This window comes from Pectinophora gossypiella, chromosome 15 (genome assembly GCF_024362695.1).
Source record: "Pectinophora gossypiella chromosome 15, ilPecGoss1.1, whole genome shotgun sequence".
In the NCBI taxonomy this organism is placed as follows: Eukaryota; Metazoa; Arthropoda; class Insecta; order Lepidoptera; family Gelechiidae; genus Pectinophora; species Pectinophora gossypiella.
In genome coordinates this window covers 8,355,482-8,378,180 of record NC_065418.1, presented here as the reverse complement: position 1 = coordinate 8,378,180, position 22,699 = coordinate 8,355,482, and the positions used below count along the sequence as shown (strand labels likewise).

Here is a 22,699-nt window from a genome sequence, read left to right as displayed (position 1 = left end):
GACTTCGTCTGTAGACTTCTGTGATATCTCGAACTAAGTTCGACAATTGACAACTGGGGGTTGGGGGGGGGGGGGGTGTGGGGGGCCATATCGAAGCAATTTATCTCAAAAGCAATATTGCTATTTGACATTTGCGCATATAAATGTAAGTGCGCAATGCAAACAAATGTCAAAAAGCAATATTGCTTTTGAGATAAATTGCAACAATGTGGCCTTTTCAGACCCCCTGCTCTTAATTCCGTTCCTAAAAAGGAGTACTTACCTTAGTGTCTCATTGTTTGTCTACCATTTAGTTCAAATCCCTTCCTTCAGCATTTTAGTCGCAAATGTCGAACTAATTCACAACCAAACGTACTTTCGCATTTGCAAAATTATATAATGTGATACACAAACAAATTCACCTGTCCACTATACTCTACAAGTTATACGTAATGAAATAACACACTGGCCTTCATAAGAATGTGATGAGTCAATGTGTCGTCTAGAGACGACAGTTATGGCCCGTGAGGTGCCAACTTCAGATAAAATATAGCCTTGATAATATCTACACATCATTAGTTGTACAATAATGATTTATGTTTAGTCATTAAACGACCTTTGTAGTCTAAATGTAAATTTTGAGACGGCTATTGTATTACTGCGGTATTTTACTTGTTTGCGTGATCGCTTGGAGGAAATCTATTAAAATGAAATTTGTAATAAGGACACCTTTTGTAATAAGGAGTAGCTACTTCTTTGTTTTATATTGTGTTTACCTAGTGTGCTCCAGTAACAATTTAGTAACCAATTGCTTTATCGGGCACTATCACAACAATAAATATAGGAAATTAATGACGATACATTAAAAAAATATATATTTTTGTTATACTTCTATTTTTATTTTATTTTATTGACTTTTATTAATTTGAATTTGGTTTATGTGAATTAATTTAATAACATTTATTTAAATCTGTACAACGATTAATTTCATAATAGGACCTTTGTATTTTGACACTTTTTATTTTTAATTATATAAATTTTGCATGATTTATGTAATTTAAATGCACGGTAGACTATATTTTTTTGTAACATCTGTCACACTGCATTTATGGCAAATAAAGAATCTTATCTTATCTTAAAATAATTTTGCATGGACAGGAGGAGGACTCAGTGGTGTAATGTTCAATACTCTTATTCGTCTCGGCTTGAGAAAAGCTGCGTTCAGGTCCCGTCGGAGTCAGATTTTTTTCGATTTAAATTTTATCTTTGTGTGTTTCCCTAAGCACGGGTAAGTGCTATAAAAACAAAAATAATTTAATAAATACAGGATGTTACCTTACCGAATACTGAGAGGGATGATCCAGACCATAATTCTGACTAGGCGCGCTAGTATGATATAAGTCCTCATCTAATTGTATTACAATAATTGTACACTAAAATGTTTGCTTCGTCGACGATCAAACTTACTAAATACCACCGGGACTAACCAGTCACTGAATCACCATTTTGCATAAAATGCAATTAGGTACTTACAATACGAATAAAAACAACAATAATTTCGTTCATTTTAGCATACAAAATTTATGCTTATTCACAGTTTTCAGAATTCCGCGAGATAAAATAATAAAGCTTGTCGACAGGAAGGAATGACGCATTATAGAGTTATATTAACACTGAAAACAACCATTTATCAGTTGTTCGTTCGTGTGTGCCGCCCTTACAAATATCCGGTCGTTTAAAACAATGGGATTATCGTCGAGTGTATTTATGCCTTTACGCGTATTGGTGCCAATTTTAGCTTGTACCTACCTGTACCTAGTTACGTATACAATTTAATCGCAAGTTTTGAAGTGTGGCACTGGTGAAATGGTTTTTTTACCTATATGATTTTCCGCAACACTTTTGGTAAAAAGTCTACATGTATTTGAAACTACAACTTTTTATTATCTTTGAATGTTTAAACTCTTTACAATTTTCTAGATATACCTCCGTTTTATTATACTTTGTATACGTTGTTCCAGAAAGAACTACCTAATACCTACGTAACTTTTGGAGACACTGAATAAGCACCTAAATCTTCTAACGCACATAATGACCACTATACAGTTTCACATACTTACAAACATATTCGACCATCTCATAACTTCACTAGCTACGGACCTCGCAAGACCAAATAACAAAACTACGAGGCAAAACAAAAGCAAACACAACAAATAATTCATGAAGCCACAACCCCCGTCCCTCCAGACATTGTTAACTAGTTGCTACCAAGACAAACAACATGTGTGCTATTAATTATTACTTATACCAGTAACAGTTACAACCAACTAATATCGCGTAGCATTATCGGAACAAATAACTCAACTTTTCTCGATAAATAATGCCCCCTAATCTTCACGAGGCGGTGCGGAAGTTTTCGCGAGATAGGAAAGGAGTTAATAAGCAAATAAAATAATCGTGTTTTCTTAAGTAATAAATCGCTAAAGGCATATTTCAATAAGCCCGGATTCATGAACATTGTGAAATCAGTTTTAAGTCATCTAGGCATGCATAGAACTGATATATTTATGATAGTGTACAGAAGCGACTGCCTGTCTGACCTTCCAACCCGCGAAGGGAAAACCAGCCCAATACAGCTTAGGTCACATACCTCCGAAAATGCATATCTCGGGAATATGGGTTTGTTTTCTCACAATATTTTCCTTAACCGCTGAGCACGTGATAATCGTTTATGTTCGAAACATAAATTCATTGGTTAAGGCCTGTGCTGGATTCGAACCTGCGACCTCAAAGTGAGAGGCAAGTGTTCTACCAACTGGGCTACCACGGCTGGTTATGTTCTTTTTCAATGGTTACTTGCAATAAAGATTTTATTTATTTATTATCTTCTTGACCAGACAAATGGGGAGGAGCGCTGAAGGCCCCCATCCGGTACAAAATTTAAGACAACAGACCTTAAATGAGCCCGGTTGGGCGCGAATCTCGGCTCAGGGCGTCTGAGATTATATTTGAAAGAATTGATCGACTCTAGTGGGCTGATAGCGATAGGCGTTGAATGAGGGAAATCGTTGACCACGCCGGCGGGGTTGGTTGTCTTTTTTGTCGCGAACTGACTGGCCGCCTCTATGGCTAGAGCATGTTTTGCTCTAAGTCACGAATATACCTATCTAATTTGTCTTTATGAACCCTATAAAAAGCCATTCTAAAACAATAACAACAAATCAAAAGAATGCACTCATAAGAGCAACAACCCCTAAAGCAACAGTCATTTATAAAACAGTTTTTCTTCGTTACTGCCTCTTGCTAAGTGACAGAAAGAGGCAGAAAGTTCGAGCCACTCCTGATGTGATTAATTTCGATCACAATCGACCCGGACAGCTGACGGACAGCCTCCTGGTTTATACATTAAGGCTCGACTTGGTAAGTTGAACTAATGCCTCCTTGATTGGGCTTGTTCGAAAATAAAAAAAAATAATAATAAGGATTTATATAGGTTGGGCATGAGCTGAAAAAATTGGAGGCGTATTTAATATTTGTTTAGTAGGTACTCGAGTACTTTACTATCCTTTACTAGTTTTATACTTTTTAATATCAAGCACTTTGAAGAAAAAAGTTTTGATGCCTTACCTACATCAAAACAATAACACCTATTTTCCATGTTTGTTGCAGCAGTGTAGTAAAATAGGAACTTAAAGCCTAAACTTTCCGTAAAATCTGAAGCAGAAACCCATACAACAGACGAAGAAAAGCTACCTACGATTTCAACTTACAATAGAGGCAATATAAAAAAGAACCTTTTTCTACGAGAACTAATCAAATTGATTTCTTCTGCATCGCTCCAATTCACTCCTTTAACACTATTTCCGCTGCTGACTTACCTTATTACGTACTACATTCTGTCGAGTCAGATGTGTATTGATCAGACACGCCCTTTTCTAGTTCTCCCGATGTATGTAATTGAAAACCAATTCGCAGTGTACATATCTAAAGTTTATTATTAGCGCATAGCTATCTTATACATACCTATAGATTTCAATAGAATAGGAACAGGGGTGGTTGAGTTAATCAATTGTATTCCGTGTGCATTACTCTGAACAGTGTTACGTTTACGATTCGATTCAAATTCTAGATTAAGTAAATTAAATTCATCTGTTTTGGGGTTATGTATACGTTTTTACAATAAAATACCAGATAATATATTTAATTTGTCACAAAATAAATTTAAAGCTCATGTGAAGCTAACTTTATGTAAAAAAGCTTATTATAAGATTAATGACTAAGTACCTAAATGATAAAAATGTCTGGTATTAAATGTGTTCCTCTAGTTATTAAATAACTTGTAAAGTGTACCCTCATTGATTTAAAAGATGTGTTTCTTGTCATTTCTTCTCCTCAGCCATAACACCTTGCGAAATGAGGTAAATTCAAAAATGTTACATTGATCTTCAACAAGTTTATACATGATAATTACGTTGAATAAATGATTCTGACTCCTGATTGATAATATTGAAGATGTGTTGGCGATTTAGAGATGTCCCTGTAATTAAGTTTGTCTTTGGCATTGAATAAGCTCCATACCCCCTCCGGTTGATTGAGAGCAGGCATGTGCCCAGCAGTGGGACGTATATAGGCTGATTATGATGATTTTGATGGCATTAACTTTTTAATAGCTCAACATAATTTTATTGTGATTATTTCCTGCGCCTGAAACTTTGAAGGTTACTACCCTTCAAACCAGCGTAACAAAATTTATTTTTATTCAGTGCTAATTTTGTTTTTATGGTACTTTTTTTATGGTAATAATCAAATAATAAGAATACAGAAAGCGAGAACCTTAAAAAGACTGTGTCTATTGATGAATATGACATGTTATTTTCCATTTAACATCAGACTTGCAAAATTCCAGTCCATTTCGGCGTAATTTGGACGTAAATATTCAGCAGTTGAGCGATTAGTACCAATGTTTAATTAGCATATTAATATATTCTGGGCCCACATTGATTGCATCTACAACGACAAGTAGGCAGCCGGTATTTTGTAACATTAAAATGTATGCAAATGATATTATAACACCTCGCTTAGGGTGTTTCAATTATCACGCGTAATTGGCACATGGGATTTGAAATCTGAATGATGAGGGTCATAACATTAATGATGATTCATCATGTGGCTACAAAAATGTAGAATTATTTCTTTGCTGGTAAGTAATTGTGTTGTCCGAGTCTATTTTGGGAATTGATGTTTGCTTTGTATCACTATCACTATGCACATGGAGTCACTAACTATCCATGCTTTTCCAAATAATTACTTAGGTTCTCGGAATATCTGTGAAACAATACATATAGTTATACTTACTTAGTCATTAATGGATAATGAAAAAAAATATATATATGATCTTATTCTTCTATCGTGTGAGTTGTGACGTAGATTACCAACCCCATCAACCCTGGTGTCAGGGTTACTATTGAGCCGCCAAAGGCCCCTGACGTGCCTCATGTAACGACTACTAACTTACATCAGGCTTAACGTGCCTTCCGAAGTACGGATCATCTTTCTTTCGGACACTCAGGTGATCAGCCTGTAATGGTTATAGGACTATACTAGGGCCTAACGACCTCCGTGGTCCAGTGGTTTGAGCGTTGGGCTCACGATCCAGAGGTCCCGGGCTCAAATCCCAGTAGGGAGACATCACGAAAATCATTTTGTGAATATTTTATGATTAGTCTGAAACATTTTTATTAACATATTACACGTAATAACTGGACACATTTCAATTATGAAACATTCGAGACTTAAAATGAAGTCCTAGAATTCCGCAGTCCTCTCCAGCCTGATTTATAGGCGCGGGACAATGGTGAGTTCGAAAACTGTGACAGGGTTCCCAACAATTTCAGTTATTTAGTCCCGGGCCGTTGTAAATCTTAATCGCTGGTAGAAAGTTTACGCAATGACTCGTGAAGAGACTTGTCCGCACATAAATTGTGAATCTGTACCTCCCTGGAACTGTTTTATAGAGATGGGGGCTCTAAACTGTTGCTATGGTTACGCGCATTCCTGATAATCAATGGAGTACTCTGGTTATTGGCACTGTCGAATTGTTGAGTTACTCAGATAGTTAATCCATCTATAATAATAACCTTAATAACCTATTGATGGTATCAATGTCTTGTTCTTCCGATATGACTGGCGTTTTTAATCCGTACTATTTATACGTACATAATACAGACCGTTCCTGATCAAGCAACTTCGCCAAAATTCCAATCTGTAGACTAGACTGACTGAGTACGGTGATAACAAGCATCCCTCCGCAAGCATCTAGGAAACCTTTTCAGTTCAATCTACGCGTGAAGCTGATGGAAAGATTCAACTTCGTCTCACTGAAGTGAGTTGGAAGTAGACAAATGACTATTTTTTTTACAACAGAATAACTGTCGACTGAATTATGTAAAGTCTTTAGCGGGATAGCGAGACATACCTACAGATTAAACAGCGGAACAAGCATTACGTTAAGTATGACGTATTGCGTCATAAATTAAAAAGTTCTTAAGCCTACATTAGAATTGCTGTAAAACCTAATTATAAACATCATTGTTGTGGGAGTCACTTGAAACTTTGTTGTTTTAATTAATTAAGAAATCGGGAACATTGACATCACACAGGCGGGTCTCGACCGCGTTTCACTCGCTCACTCAACTTTTAATGAAATTATTGTCCTCCAGATTTGAGGGAAACTTCTCGAGTGACTTTCGTCGACGTATGAATTTCATTCAGTGACTTGTCGAGTAAGTTATACTCATTATTTTACGCGTTGTTTATTGAAAAGTTTTTTTTTAATTCTGGGATCCTCTTAGTAATAATTCCATATAAAACTGAACATTTTGACAGTGGGACGATGCGGAAGATGGGGTTTAGATTTTAAAAGGACATTGGGCATTAAGTCTAAGGAAAAAAAAGGTAAGGATACGACGTAATTCATCTAAAACAGCAGTATTGCAATTTGACATTTGCGCATATAAAAAGTAAGTGCACAATGAAAATAAATGTCAAATTGCAATATTGCTTTTTTTAAATGAATTGCTTCGATGTGGTATTTTTCACCTCCCTGGTTGCTTGTGGAGTTGTGGCTCTATCTCTCCTCTTGCGAGCGTGAGTTTGTGTATCTTTAAAAGCAAAGACGAGGACTTAAAGTGTACGGTCACGAGCATTAATATGTATACACTTTGGCACCATGTCACATTAACTTTTTTGACAAATTGAACTGTAAGTCTCACTAAATGTCAAATATGTTAGTGCGACAGACTCCTTAGGTGGGTACATTATATTGCTCATGAGTGTACATAGTACCTCAAAATCTCAGACGACCACTACCAATTGTGAGAATTGCTCTACATTGTGTATGGCCTTGTGGCCTGCACATTGCAAGTGCAGTTACATTGCAAAAATGGACTTTGTTCGTACGAGAAAAGGACTTCATTTCTATGACAAACTATACGGCCCACCTACTTCAGCAAGAATTGGCATAGACGTAAATCTATATTATGAATATTGTAGGTAAATGGAAGTAAAGTTTGTAAGTCTGTCTGTTTCAATCATAATATGATATTGTTTTTCGTTCCAACCACGAACTCCTAAGAGCAAGCGGTGCACTTTCTTGGTTAATCACTAATGTACTATAAATTCACATTATATAACGAATTCATCGCCTATAATGGGCATAGTTTTTATATACCTTCACCGTTTTTACTAATAAGAAATAAACAAGTTGTGAATGTGTGTTTCAACGAAACAAAAATGAATCCAATTAGCAAACAATTCGATTCAACTTTGCTCGCTTCATTTACATTGGCTGTCAAATACTTATACTCCCATCCGTACATACGTTCACCGCTTGTTTATTTTTTACTGGTGAGGGGGATTTTTTCGTATACCAAATGTCGAAATTCGGCAACGCACTAAAGTCGAAAATGTAGGTAAGCACTTGTCAAGACGAGAAGACAACAGATGGACTACTGAATGGTGGCCAAGGGATGGTATCCAGCCCGATGACAATGTGAGGTACGCCGGAAATCAATGGATGAGACTTGCACAGGAGCGGAAAGGATGGCGTGAAAGTGAGGAGGCCTATCCTCAGCAGTGGGTGGATATAGGCTGAGTAGATAGATAGAAGGGGATTATAGTCTTATCTTATCTGATCTAGCGTATTCGACCCCACTGCTGGACAAAGGCCTCCCCTTTATTATGAGAAGGTAGGTACATAGCTTATAGAAAGCTTTAATAGTCATTATGAAACATTCGTAATTCAATACATTGCACAATTCTCGAAAACCCTGCGGCCAAAGTCGGAGTACAGTGGCTAGAATTCAATAATAGCTTGGTTAGCACTGCTTGAGTTATGTCTCAATATCGTCCGAGCCCTTAGCACCTGCGCCCGCAGTGGCCCGTACTGATACATTGTTAAGTCGATCATTGCTTAACATCACGCACCGGGCGGTAAGTTTTCATTTGTTATACTCCATTTAATAGCTCGGTGCTAGAAACGATTATTGTGATAAGTTGTAAATTAACTTTTACGTAGTTGATTTGGACCCATAGAGCGTATGAAGGATAATAGGGTTACGAGAGTAATTATAAAGCGAAGGTTGGTGGTAGGCTGGCAGAGAAAGACCTAGAAGGAGGTCCATTGACCAAATTGGAGACGTCCTTAGAAAAGATTCAGTACGATCTGCTCTAAACCGGCGTGCGTGTATGAAATGATTGATGAATGAGGAAGCAGGAGAAGTATGTCAGGATCGATGTAAATGGAATCCATAGTCTCTGCTTATCACGGTGGAAAATAGGCGTGAGTTTATGCATGTATGTGTGTATGTAGCTTCTTGCTTTTCATCGTGTTAAGCGATTTTCTTGAGCCTTACTTAAAGCTGTAGGAATAACTTAGAAGGTGCTAGAACCTATTATTTTGAAACTTAAGTTGTGTAGAGGCGTGTGATTGTAGTTGCGATTTTGCAATCAAAAGTTAGTTACTTTTCATCATGTCACGGCAAGTTACTTGTTTCTTATGATGATAGGACGTTTTTTCTCCTTCAAAAGGAAACACCTATTGGAGCTTCGCAAACACTCTGATAGCTTTTGAATTGGATACAAGTGAATATTAAATGTTCATACCATCGCAAACGTAGACGACACTTTTGTTCCGAGTATTCAAAAAATATCTGAGTCTAGAAGAAGTTTCCGAAATAGTTTATGTTTTCGCGACGCAATAATTCAGTGCAAACGAATAGTTAGTAAACACAGTAGCCCTGAGTAACTAATGACTAATTGTCATTCACTACACCAAGCAGTGGTGGGCAACACGATCGTCGTTTGTTTGTCCTAGTCATTCCGTACGGTGGCACCCGCCGATGTTCGTTTGTTTGTGCGCTCAACGTGACGAGTTTGGCAAAATAGGCGTTTTTGCCGAAATCGTATAAATGTTACAAAAAAGTCCAAACTTTGCTAGTTTCTCGCAAAACTACCGTAAAGGTATATCTAGAAATTACTACCATAGTCTAATGTACTGCTAAAGAAGTGCGCATGGTAGGTACACATTTCCGATTAATAGTTCATTCATTGTTTTTTTTAATCATCTACCTATCGTGTCGGTATGAGGTGGATTACCAACAACAACATTTAGTGTTTAGTTTTAATCAAAAGTAGGTTTGAGTTTGGCCACAATCTTACCTGATGGTAAGAGAAGATATAGAAAGAAAGAAAGAAGAAAGAAAGAAACATTTATTATTTAGGACACGGATCGTCCAATACGGCACACTCTTACCTAGTAAATGTTTGTTTACCCTAGTTTTGAAGAAGAGCGACAACTGTTGCATAATACCTGCTCTCTCAAAAGCAGTGGGTTGAGGTACTATGCAGTTATCCAGCAGTATGCAAGGAGGGCACTACTGTAATCAGTACAACTGGCTGGATCTATCTCCCCTAACAGCTTCTCTAGACATCTTGCTGTAATGCGAGCTTCAGATCATTTTAGCGAAAACAAGATTAAATTAGACAATCTAGTTCCGATCCCTCCTTTTTCTACCTAATATATTATTTTCCTGCAGACAGTCACTCGTCTCTCAATAAACACAACCCAAAAAACGTCTTCATCGTTCCCCCCGATCACCCGAAAACCTCAACTATTTTACGGCAAGTTATGAAGGATCACATCTCATTTCGATGGTTCGTGATTTATGCACTCAATTATAGGCGCCCCGCCGCGCCGCACGAAGCTTAGCCGGCACGATGAAGATTTTATGAGAAATACGCGTATTGAGAGAAATTATATCTTTCCTTTCATACCTTTTTCACTTTTATGGAATTCATGATTTATGTCTGTTTGTCTGCTCGTAGTAAAGAAACTGACACGAATAATATCAATGTCATTCTGAACAAAATATTTTACAAGAACTACAATAATAAGTCTTTTACGAGACGCTTTACATCGTTCTTAGGTTAATTTAAAAACTAATACCTCAAACATTATTATCTGATAATAAAAACATATAATCAAAATTGTTGTGTTTTTTGAATAAAAAGCACTTGACAGATAAAAACGTCGGGAAAATCTGTTATCGTGTGTGTCTGATACTTATTTATTAAATAAATAAGATACTTAATGGTTTTCCCGTATCACGTATCAACGCGATCATAATAATAAACTAAAATAATACAAGCAGGATGCAATAAACTATCAAAGAAGCAAAAATGTTTTACTTAAGTACCTGCTTACCTACTTATTCTTCCTCATGTTCTCATCTACACAAACAAGATAAACGAACGCAAAAAAAAATACGGATCAGAATAATCTATTGCGAATTAATACGCGCTTCCTATAAACTCATAGAACTTAGTTAAACCTACTCTACGTTGAATCTAACAGACATAATCTCCCCTGTGAAACATCTTGAAGTCCAAACTTTAAGCTCACTAAGATTCAGGATCCCATCCAGAACATTTGAGTGTTAGTAAATCAAGTGAAGCCGGGTAAGCCATGTAGAGCGGCTAGTTTATATTCAGGAACGTTCCAGAAACACCGGTTACCCGTCCCAGTGAATATTCCTGTTCGTTCTTTAAGTTGCTTGAAAGTCTTGGTACTTGAAACGTTTCATAAAATCTTCACGCCGCTGGTGTACTTTCGTTTTCTTTTTATAGTGGACTCTTGTTCTGATAAGCTTTGGTTTTGTAATAAATATAAATTATTGATAAAGTCCTCAAATTTGTTTGTGTTTTCAATAACAGTTGGCTCCACCATTTTAGATAGCTCACCAACTATCATTTTGTTCTAAGAGAAAGCTTGGTACTTAGTTCAACTTGCGATAGACGTACCTCTAACTACCCCATTGGGATATAGTCGTGAGCTTATGTTATGTTGTTTATGTGTTAAGTCATCAAGAATTCTTTTTTTAATCACACAACAATCAAGCTTCACGTCACTACGTATGGCGCCTTGATGGCGCTTGCTGTTGAAGTCCCAATACTCAAAGTCCAAGAACCTATGCATGTTTTAATACATTCGATCCTTTCCTAACAACGCTAATTTCATTATATTTTCTGTGTGGAACTTAACCTAACGAATAAAGTTTCGGAAACATCTCCTGTATCTTATGAGTATATTCGTGCCACGAACTGTATTCATAATTTATCAGACGGCAGCACAGAGCCTATTCTTGTCTACTTATCTTCGTGAATGTACATCACGTGTGCTACTTTACTCGTAATTCCTTGACATAGATACATAATATAAACACCCTATATACACTCCACTACAGGATATATTAAGCTTTATGCCATCAACCGGAAAAGGTAGGAACTCTATAGTTTACACCAAAAAGAGAAATTGACCTAATCAATTATGTGGTTTACAGCACAACACATCCACATTGGATTTTTGAAGACGCCACTATTTATAGGAAAAACAGTATACGAGTATTTTAGTCAAGTCCGAAACGCTTTTAGAAACAAAAATATAAGTAAGTTCGGATATTGTATTCTTTACACATCAAACAGCTTCCCGTCACACACTCAAATCATGTAATCACTTTGTTACAAAATATTTTGAACACCAATAGGTATGACAAAACACTTTGAAGTCAGACAAACATTAGAGAAACAATTTTTTTTCTTTTATGAAAAGGGAAATATTATGAAAGCCGTTCGTAAAAGGGTAACTTTTTTAATCGCACGCGACAAAGGGAACCTCGCCACAGGGCGGCGTCTGGAGTGAAACTTTCCAACAAAATGTTGTACATAACCATTCATCTGGCGCTATTTCAGGTGTCAAGGGGCAAAGTGAAAAGTTTCCATTGTTGTAAAGACCCCTTATTGTGTCGAAGCATTTTCACACTTGAGAGAAATTTTATATTCCCGAATACGATTACTGGCTTTGAATTCTCACCCCTTTTAAACTTTTCTTTGCAATCGGTAGCTTCAGTAATGAAACGGTAAAGGACCAATAAGTAGCTCAATCAAATTGCATTATCAGTGGGTCGTCCCAGTGAGGGTAGGGCAATAAATTGAATTACGGGACCCGCAACCTCTGCCAGCGTCTATAAAAGTCGCTATTGAATCGTCGCGTGGTAGTCACCTTTTGAAAAGCAATCAAAGTTCCTTTTGTCTCCCAGAGAATATCAGACTTTAGTTTCTCGGCTGGAATTTTATTAGGCTCGTCCTTTTCAGAAATGTTATTGTGGGAATGTCTGATAATACTTATTTAATCTCGCGAATTCTTGACATGTTTTTCTATTGAGATCACATTTCATGTAAGAAATGACGAATATTATTAAATTAATATATAACGTACTCGACATCAGAAAACAGTTTTGCGTCGACGATATTTTCGTAGATTCATCTCTCGCATACTAGGCACTTATACATGCACATTTTAAATCCGATTCATTTGGAGCATATGCCAAATTTAGGTATGTTCCTTCAATCAAATATTCAATTAGGTATAAATTTACAAACAGGTAACTAATTGTGTATACCATTAAATATTCGCACGAGCGTAGAGGATACCGGGCTGCGGTCGAGGGCGAAACCACGGCAGTTGCAATCAGAACCATTGTTACTCAGCCCAGAGAGGGACGGGGAAATTATATACTTACAGTAGACAATTTTACAGATAACAATTGTCAAATAGAAATGGCATAGGGTTAGACGGCGACACGGCTCGCCACCCATCACGTTGGTGTAACAGAAAGCTCGGTGAGGTGTGCGTGCGTAGTTCATCTTGCGATGGATGTACCTCTGACTGCCCCAATTGGGGTATGGTCGTGAGCTTATGTTAAGTAACTAAGAATAGGCGTTTACTAGGCAAGTGTAGGTAGATGTCAGCGATCGATTGTAAGGAAATATTAGATGCTTTAGGTTATTATTCACCTAACAACATGGAAGGAATGGTCACGATGATTATTAAAATATTTTTATAGGAAAACTCACGCCATTTTCACCCCAAATTTTCCATTAAACTGGTGCAATTCTATGCATCAGTTCAATGGAAAACAATTCGCTTTCAATCCAGGTTGCAATCAAATGTCAATGGTTCAGTGATTGAGCACTGATGCGTCAGCGACAGTTATGCACTTTCCACCGACTATAATTGACATATTGTAAGCATGAGTGGATGGAACAGAGGGTAGAACGCACGCCCAGATTTTACTGTTAGATATACATATTTAAATATACAATTTTATAGAATGTCTACTAATCCGCAGTGTAGCAACGTGGCGTATACTTTAACCCCTATAGTCTTATTCTATCATGTGGGTTGTGAGGTGGATACCCAACCTCAGCAGATCTGGTAGTTATTATTGAGCCACTAAAGGCCCTGACATGCCTCGTGTAAAGACCCTTACAGTTGATAGAGGGAAGTCCGTATCCAGCAATGGAACGATGATATACACGCAATTTATGTATTTTATGTACCTATATGCTATGCCTGTGTGTGTGTGTGCTCCATCCCCCTCCAGTTGATTGAGGGGAGGCCTGTGCCCAGCAGTGGGACGTATAGGCTTTATGTGTGTATTTAATGCTTATATTTTTGAATTTGTATGTTATGTGGACAATCACTTCATGTGGCGCAGAATCAATCATTCACAGGAACAAAAATCAGCCACATTGGTAATAACTGCGTATTCCAACGTTTGAGTTTGAATCAAGAACCCACGAACCGATACAGAAGCAACAGAACTTAAGACCAATAAGTACAAAAAGCAGTGCCTACCCACGCACTCAGCTTGCCTTAGGCGCCATAGTAATTATTCAGGAGGCATTCCCTTGCATCTGCGTGCTCCCAGCGTGGATACTTTTATTGTCTTCAAATATTCCTTCAAGGAACAACGCATAGTGGGGTTTAGATACGCTTAACAACGCATTTGTAGTAAAAACTATGTCATATTTCTGACCAAGGGCTTCAATATTACAATCGCTATAATGCACAAAAACATTTTCTTTTCCATTACCTACACACATATTATCTGTCATAGTCAGTATTTCAATATCTTAAACTGGTATTATCGACACGTAGGTATATTAGATTAAGAATAGGTTCATTTTATGCAAAAGATCTATAAGCAATAAGTTAATTGTATTTTAATTCATAATAATATTTTTAAACGAACTCCACTCCCACAGGTAAACCAAGGAATTGGTTTTGTGGGGTTTTTATTATAATAATATTTTTTGTGTCCTTAAGAAAAGTAAACATTTTACTTACTTACTTATTAGTAGAGTATTGTTCAATTCCTGCCTTCATTTCACTACTTATAACTAATGAACCAAAGCGCATCAAGGTGAACGCTCATAGATAAATAGGTAAGTACGTCTATTTTTCAATAGAAATTTAAAGTATTTTCTTTCTTTTTGTTGTAGTGTAATAAGGGTTTTTATAAATTCTAAAATTCCGTACTTAAAATAATACACACATTTTTTATTTGACCAAAACTATAGGAAAATATGATTCAATAAAAATCCCGTGAGAAAATAGTTTTTCAAATCAATTTTCCATCTATCCCGCCTTAGTATCCCGACATAGTGTGTGTAATGTTGTGCACTAAATAACACATGTACAGTACACTCGCTATATCGGAGTACTAAGCTGTTACTGTACAATTTTCATTCTCATATACTATGTCAGTCTGTGGTTATAGCATCTGTTGCCAAATTAGCTATAAATAAACGACTTCAATATGAATTTAGGTACGCAGCTATGTTTTAGCAAATAGTTTTTAGTGGATAATTTAGCGCAAAAAATATACATTTAAAACTTTATATCAAGAATGAACAAAGAATATGTTTTATTTTATAAAGTTGCACTTTTGAATAGGTGATTAAAAATGAAATAAGATTGGAATAAACAGTTATCACTAGATTGTATCCCAAAGCAGGAGATTTTTATTTGTAGCAACAGTGCATACCGATACAGAAGCAACAAAACACACAATACACAGGTATTTCCTCGAGATTTTTATTTTAATTTTAAACATGTTTTCTTTTTGATCTATTCATGAAGAAGAAGAAAAATGTTCAGAAATATATTTTCAAAGTTACCGTTGCGTTATTCGATCTCAATGAGCTTTGTACCTCGGAACTTCCTTTATAAAAATCGCTAGCAACGCGTCGGAAGACCCTTAGGGGATTTAATTAGACACCAGCCAGTGTTTAATGTACCATGAACCGAGATAAGGGAGATCTGCGATGACGCATGGTGCTAGGCCCCATTGGTTAGTATTCCGTAGGGATAGAAAATTCAATTATATCCACTGTAATCTTGCATTTGAATATAATAACACAAAGAATATGGAAAATCTGGGGGTTAAAAAGGCCACATCGAAGCAATTCATCTAAAAAAAGCAATATTGGAATTTGACATTTGCGCATACAAAAGTAGGTGCGCAATGCAAATAAAAATGTCAAATTGTAATATTGCTTTTTTAGATGAATTGCTTCGATGTGCCCTTTTTAACCCCCTGAACAATGCCATAGTCTCTGCTTACCCTGGTAAGAAATAGGCGTGAGTTTATATATGCGTGTATGCTATGCTAATTGGTCAGATTTAATATACGTAATATATATTATGCTGGACTGGTAACTTACTAGGTACTACGTAATAGGTTACATTATTCTACATACACTTTATCCAATATTACAAATTCGTGTTCAAACGACGTGCGTCTGTATTTTATGGTTACATTGTGCTCTTTTAGCTAACGATATTGAAGAATTTTTTTAAAAAATTGAACTATTTAAATTGTAAGATATTTCCAAATTCTATAAGTAAAACTGACCTCGGCGAAAATACGTTATAGAAGTGTAGCGACGGCGGAGTTTCCAATTTACTAATTGGCTCAAACAGAGCTGGGCCAAAGTGACCAAGACTAACATAACTTCCCAGTCTGCTTATACAGAACACTCTCTTAGTTTGTTTAGTATGGAAATTGAACTTATCTAATGAACTAAAGTGTTTTGTATAGCGTGGTCAGAAAAACTGGCTTCTTAGTCCACCATCACCATCATCAGCCCATTAACGTCCCCACTGCTGGGGCACAGGCCTTCCCTATGGATGGATAGGGAGATCGGGCCTTAAACCATCACGCTGGCCCAGTGCGGATTGATGGTTATTAACGACTGCTAATGCAGCCGGGACCAACGGCTTAACGTGCCTTCCGAAGCACGGAGGAGCTCGAGATGAAAACTTTTTTTTTGTGGTCACCCATCCTATGACCGGCCTTAGCGAAAGTTGCTTTACTTCAACAATCGCAGACCGAGCGCGTTTACCGCTGCGCCACCGAGCTCCTCAGCTTCTTAGTCGAGCTTCTTAGTCCATTGCAGTCAAATCGACGTCTTAACATAATCATCACCTTATAGTAAAAACCTCTTGTCTAATTTTCTTCAACAAACCCTAGATTCTATTCAACGAGAGACTTTCCATGCTACGTTCCTCAAAAACAATATAGATGGCGCTGTACAAATTTTCCTTCGTTTAACCTTCTAATATCATGGATAACAGACATAATGCATCTTTAATCTTTGTTTTTGGGTATAAATGACCCTTGTTATTACACCCAGGCACAACACATCTTCCACACATTATGATTCTAATAAAAATAGAAGCAACATAGGTAGCAACATAGGTAGCAACATAGGTAGCAACATAACTGTATACATAATCTGATCCAAATGTCAAGCAACAATTATTTTTATATATGCTACTGCCATTTACATTCTATTTTTGAATAATTTAGTATTCGAGCTGTACAACGCCTTCTACGTAGTCTACCTCTAGAAAGTACCTCATTAGTTTCGTTTTGGGACAAAATAGAGACAACAAATTTTTACCTGGATTGAAACTAGCGCATCTATTTCAAGGTCTAGTTAACAAAATTCATACCCTAATGTATTTTTTTAAAAGACGCTTACATGGTGTTCACTATAAGGCAACGATATCTACATTTCCACTAATATTATAAAGAGGTTAAGGTTGTCAGATTGGATGTAGCGAGAAGGTAATCTTTGAAACTACTCATCCGATTTCAAAATATCCTGCAGGTGTACTATTTCAGTGATAGCACCCGGGAGACATAAATGTACCACGCAAGTACCAGCATAAAACATGGATACATGCATGCATGTATCATGACGGTTATTCACAAGATTTTTCCGTTTTACTCGTAGTAGTTTTCTGAACCCGGAGTACTCTGCAAGCTGATGATGCCCTTTCTAATAGATTTAGACAACATTAGTTTAAAAAACCTTATTTTTTGCAAATGTACGCGCACGATTTTGGTAAGTTGATGCGGCGGGAACAAAAGGAGTTTTTGGCCGGGTTTCTCTATTTTGTTTTCACGAAGATAAATGCATGGATATTAATTATGATCATCATCTCCTTAGCGTTATTCCATTTTCACAGAGTCCATTTACCTAACCTGAAGATTTGACAGGTCCGGTTTTTTCACACAACAGGTGGCTTTTCCGGTTTGCATATTAATATTACATATTTATATATTACATATTTTTTAAATTGTGCTTGTTTGTTTCATTCCTTCTCATATAATATTACAGCTAAAACACAAACAAACAATGTAATTCGACGATAGTAAAAACATGGCGGTTAGATCGAAATACGTGTTCTGTTATTCCGAAAAAAGAAATATTTGGCGACACTTTTAATAAAACGGTTTACGACCCGACTAGCTGCGGTCATACTGTTATTTCGAACTACGTTTGTATTCATACTTTTATTGCGCTACCACAAAATATGATTCGTGTTTTGTTTGCCACTTCCATTTTACCTTTTTCCTGGTTATGTTTCAATCAAAATAGAGTTTTTCTTGTTTGTGAGCTTTGTTTGTATTAAAAATTGTTGCCATAAGAAAAAAAATTATACTCTATTTACGTAATTTTTATTCGTGAACCCATAGAGCAACACGGACCTCCGCGCTGTAAACCACATGACAACGTTTTCTTTTTTCAAATATTGTTCTTTTATTACGTGACGTCACGTGTTATCCTATATTCCTCCATCCCAACAAATCTCTTCATCCAACATGTGACAGGCAAGTCACACGGACAGATCTCGGACACAACTTGACATTTAGTAACGGGTCGAGTTTGGGTCGAATGTCCCAAGGGAAATATACCATTGTCTTAGACACCACTGCTAATAGGACTCCGCCGTCACGTCTATTAAATAGATTTATAATTTACATAGATTCATAAACGCACGCCCCTAATCCCTAATGGGTTGAGCAGTGTCTCAAGTAATCAGAAAACAATTCCAAACACTTTTGATGCGAAGTTTTAAGATGGATATGGCGTGCGGTCCATATATACAGGTGTTAGTGACATCGTAACGAAAACTTTGAGGGATGATTCAGACCATAGTTCTGAGTTAATATCATGTGGAATTTTCCGTCGCAAAAGTATGGAACTGAAAATAATTTAAAAAAGAAACACAAAAATGTTCATGAGTTTTTTGACAGGAAATTCTGAGTTAATATCAAGGAATTTTCCATCGTAAAAGTGAAGTATTGAAAATAATTAAAAAAAACTCAGAATCATGGTCTGAATCATCTCTCAAAGTTTTCTTTACGACGTCACTAACACCCTGTATGTAATAATGGTCCATTATGTATGTCAAGAAGTACAAAATCCCTCTGTCGGCTGCTAGCTGATCAATTTTTACATTCATATAAATAACTAAGTACCAAAACGATTTCCAGCACAGAAACAATGTGAATCGATCACAATCAACAGTACCAAATCGCATATCAAGCTCAGTATCAATAGCTAATCTACTCTCTTCTAAAGTCTAACAGTAACAGGGATTGTATTGTACAAAGTTACGGTTCACAAGTGGAAATAAGTAACTTCGTCTCATGTCAAACAAGGATATGCACTCAGAGGCCGGAGGGACTCGCAGGAACTAATCTAATGCCGAAACTAACTTACGTAGTTCAGGAATCTAATATACCAACCTCTTGCTCGCGGTTTAAGTGATATTTAGACCGCTTGCATTGGCGCATGGAGTAAGGTACAACGTTTATAGAGCCTGTTTATTTGATTACTCATTTCTATTACTTCAATTTTTTTATTTTAAATTATAACTCGTCTCTGCTCATATTAATATTAAACACATGCTTGGTATATAACAAAATGGACTGTAATTACTTAATTAATTGTTATGACAATGCTCCCGACGCTATCATGGTCAATGGGTAGGGTAGAAAGAGCCGCGGTGTTGCTAGATTATAAAACAACCAATTTTAGTGTCTACTACACAAACTGGTAGTAATTTGTTTATTTTAATGTCAATTTTATATTCAAATCATATTATTAGGTACTATTGTAGGTCAGCATTATTATGTGCATATTGTTTGTATAGCTTATTACATCCATCCCATATACATATACCACAATTAAAACCATTATACTTATCTTATTTGATGTAATGATTCCTTGAGCGATGCGAAGTGAAAGTTATTAGTGAGAAGTAAGAATGAAAAATTACTTAACTTGCAACGACTTTTGTTTCTTTTGTACAAAGTTGCGTAGAGTAACTCTTTCCTTACTCAAAGCAAACGTGAAAAACTGCCTGTTTATTGGAAAAGTATTCGTACTTTCCATATATGAAAATTTTATATGAAATTCACTACAAAATTCTCCGCCTACCCGCATTTACGTCCGTCCAAAGAGCATATACCTAAGCGTCTCTGTTTTCCTTTTCCCCAACAATTTAGGTGGAGTGTACATTGGATATTTTATGCTAATGGCCATCTACGGCGGTATGAAATAATAATATCGCTCGGGAAGTTGGGATACACTTACCTTTACGTGCCACGATGAGTTTTAAATTCACTCTTGTAAACACACCTTAATGGACTTTTTATAGGGAAAAGTGTTTGGGCGTCTCGCGTAAACAGGGACGCGGTTACATGTGAATATTTCATGGAAATTTAAGCCTTGGGTTGTATGAGAGTGTAATTTCGGTGGTCACTTTTTTTGAAGTAAGTTTTTAGGCAAGTTAGACTTTTCGTTATGACGCTTATTTCCAATGAGCAAAACTTTAAGCATTTTCTACGTCATATTACTTGATACGGTCAAAATTTGAAAATAGAATTGTCTATAAAGCGGTTATATTCTCTACTCTTGAAATTTAGGTAATTATTTAAAAAAATACAATGATCAGTACTTATATTAGCAAATATGTAAATACTTGCTACGCTCTAGAATTAGATGAATCAACAAATGAATAGTAAAGCTGTACATACCCTCTGAGTCAACGAAATAAGGTTTTAATTTAGTTCAAATTACGTTACTCAATGCACTAAACAGTGTGGGTCCAAAACCACCACTAGCCTCAGGCCACAAGCTTTTTGCATTAGCCTCATCTAAATGCTAATAGGGTTGGCAACTAGTCCTATTTTCATATAACTCTGCGTGCGTTCATTTATTGCAAATTTAGGTAGGTATATAGAAATGTGTTGCAGTAGTAATTTCGCTACAAAAATAACATTATGTAAATTTTTTTTGACGTGACTTATTGTAGATTTAACTACTTGGCCGGCATTATCTACAGTAGGTATCACATCTTCTAAAGGAAGGATATCTGCACACATCATTAAAGTCGACTCAAGTAACTTGAAACAATCTAATACTAGACAATTGTCAAACAATCAAATATGTATAAGGTTTTTTGACGTTTTATTGGTTTGCCTCAGGTGGTACAAACTACTTGGTCGGACAAATGGGGAGGGTTGAGGGCTCTTATCCGGTATAAAAAATAAGACAACAGGACTGATAGTGCCCAGTTGAGCGCAACCTCGGCTCAGGGCGTCGTACGAGAGAGCTTATATTTGGAACAATTCATAATTATTCAATGAAATCGTCGACCACGCCGGCGGGGACGATATCGGGTTGAAGTAGACCAAATCTATCTCATCATCAATTTAAGAGCCACGTTCTTGTCGGTGTAGCATTTTCCTCCATGCTACTTTTTAGGGAAAAATAGGGCAGTGGTTTCCCTCTTGCCTTCCGCCCCGCAGTACTCTGTCTGACGCAAGTGGGATGGCGCCCAGAGTAGTCTATTACAAAGCCATACTAGGACTCCTGTCCTCCGCCTCTGAATAGTACTGACAGTAACTGCTGCCCTCTGTCAGGTTCCAGGTTACAGTCCCTGTGACTTGCCCCTTCCGTCCTGCATTGCCGTACCGATGGCTTCCATCATCGCATCACCTCAAATCTATCAACTTCACCTAATAAACAAACAGCACAAACAATTCTCAGTGTCCCTCACTTTGAATTTAGAACCGCTCACTTTTAATTTTACTATTTATATCTTCTAGTAATATTCCGGGAGTTAAAAATGCACCTTAATTTTTTTGAACGTTATTCCCCATCTGTAACAACCCTAATCACAGATCGTTAATCGTGTTTAGAGCGTGATGCGTGAGCGGTGTCACTGACCGCAAAGCCTCAGGGTGGTTCACGGAAATACATCTCTCCACCCGAACCGTGGTACCATTGATGCCCACTCACCTTATTATCAACTCTATTACTTACTTAACTTCTTCTATCGTGTGGGTCGTGTGTGAGGTGGAGTACCAACGTCATTAATCCTGGTGGCAGGGTTACTATTGAGCCGCCAAAGGCCCCTGGCATGGCTCATGTAACGACTACTACTTACATCAGTAAGTAGTAACCGGGACCTACGGCTTAACGTTCTTACCGAACTAGGGCCTAGTTTGGTTAGGACATTGCAGGCTGATCACCTAATCATTTATGCGAGAAATTGTTACTGGCAATAAATTTATTTTTTATTTTATTTTTAGATTATTTCGGGATTTAAAAGTAAAAGGGATTTAAAAATTTAAAAGTAAGATGATCCGTGCTTCCGAAGGCATGTTAAGCCGTTGGTCCCGGTTACTACTCGTACTTTCTAGTGTACTCACAACGCACACGATAGAAGAAGAAGACCAAATTGCATCAAAAGAAATATTATAAATTAAGAAACATTTCCTTATTTAAAACCGCCTGATCTTTACATTTCCAGTAAGGTACAGCTTACTCTTATAGGCATTTTTTCTTTTAATAAATCCTTACAAAAAACATCTTCCCAATCCCTGTAGGCGGCGCGCGATATAGCCGGGGTAATTATTCAAACACATCTGTTCATTCACATTGGAGGGAGTAC

The 22,699-nt window shown here is 36.9% G+C and overlaps 1 protein-coding gene across 1 annotated transcript in view; it reads right to left on the bottom strand.

The window, feature by feature from the left end:
• The window catches only part of LOC126372957 (protein sprint), a 207,538-nt gene that overhangs the window by 129,902 nt on the left and 54,937 nt on the right, over positions 1 to 22,699 (bottom strand). The window lies entirely within an intron of this gene.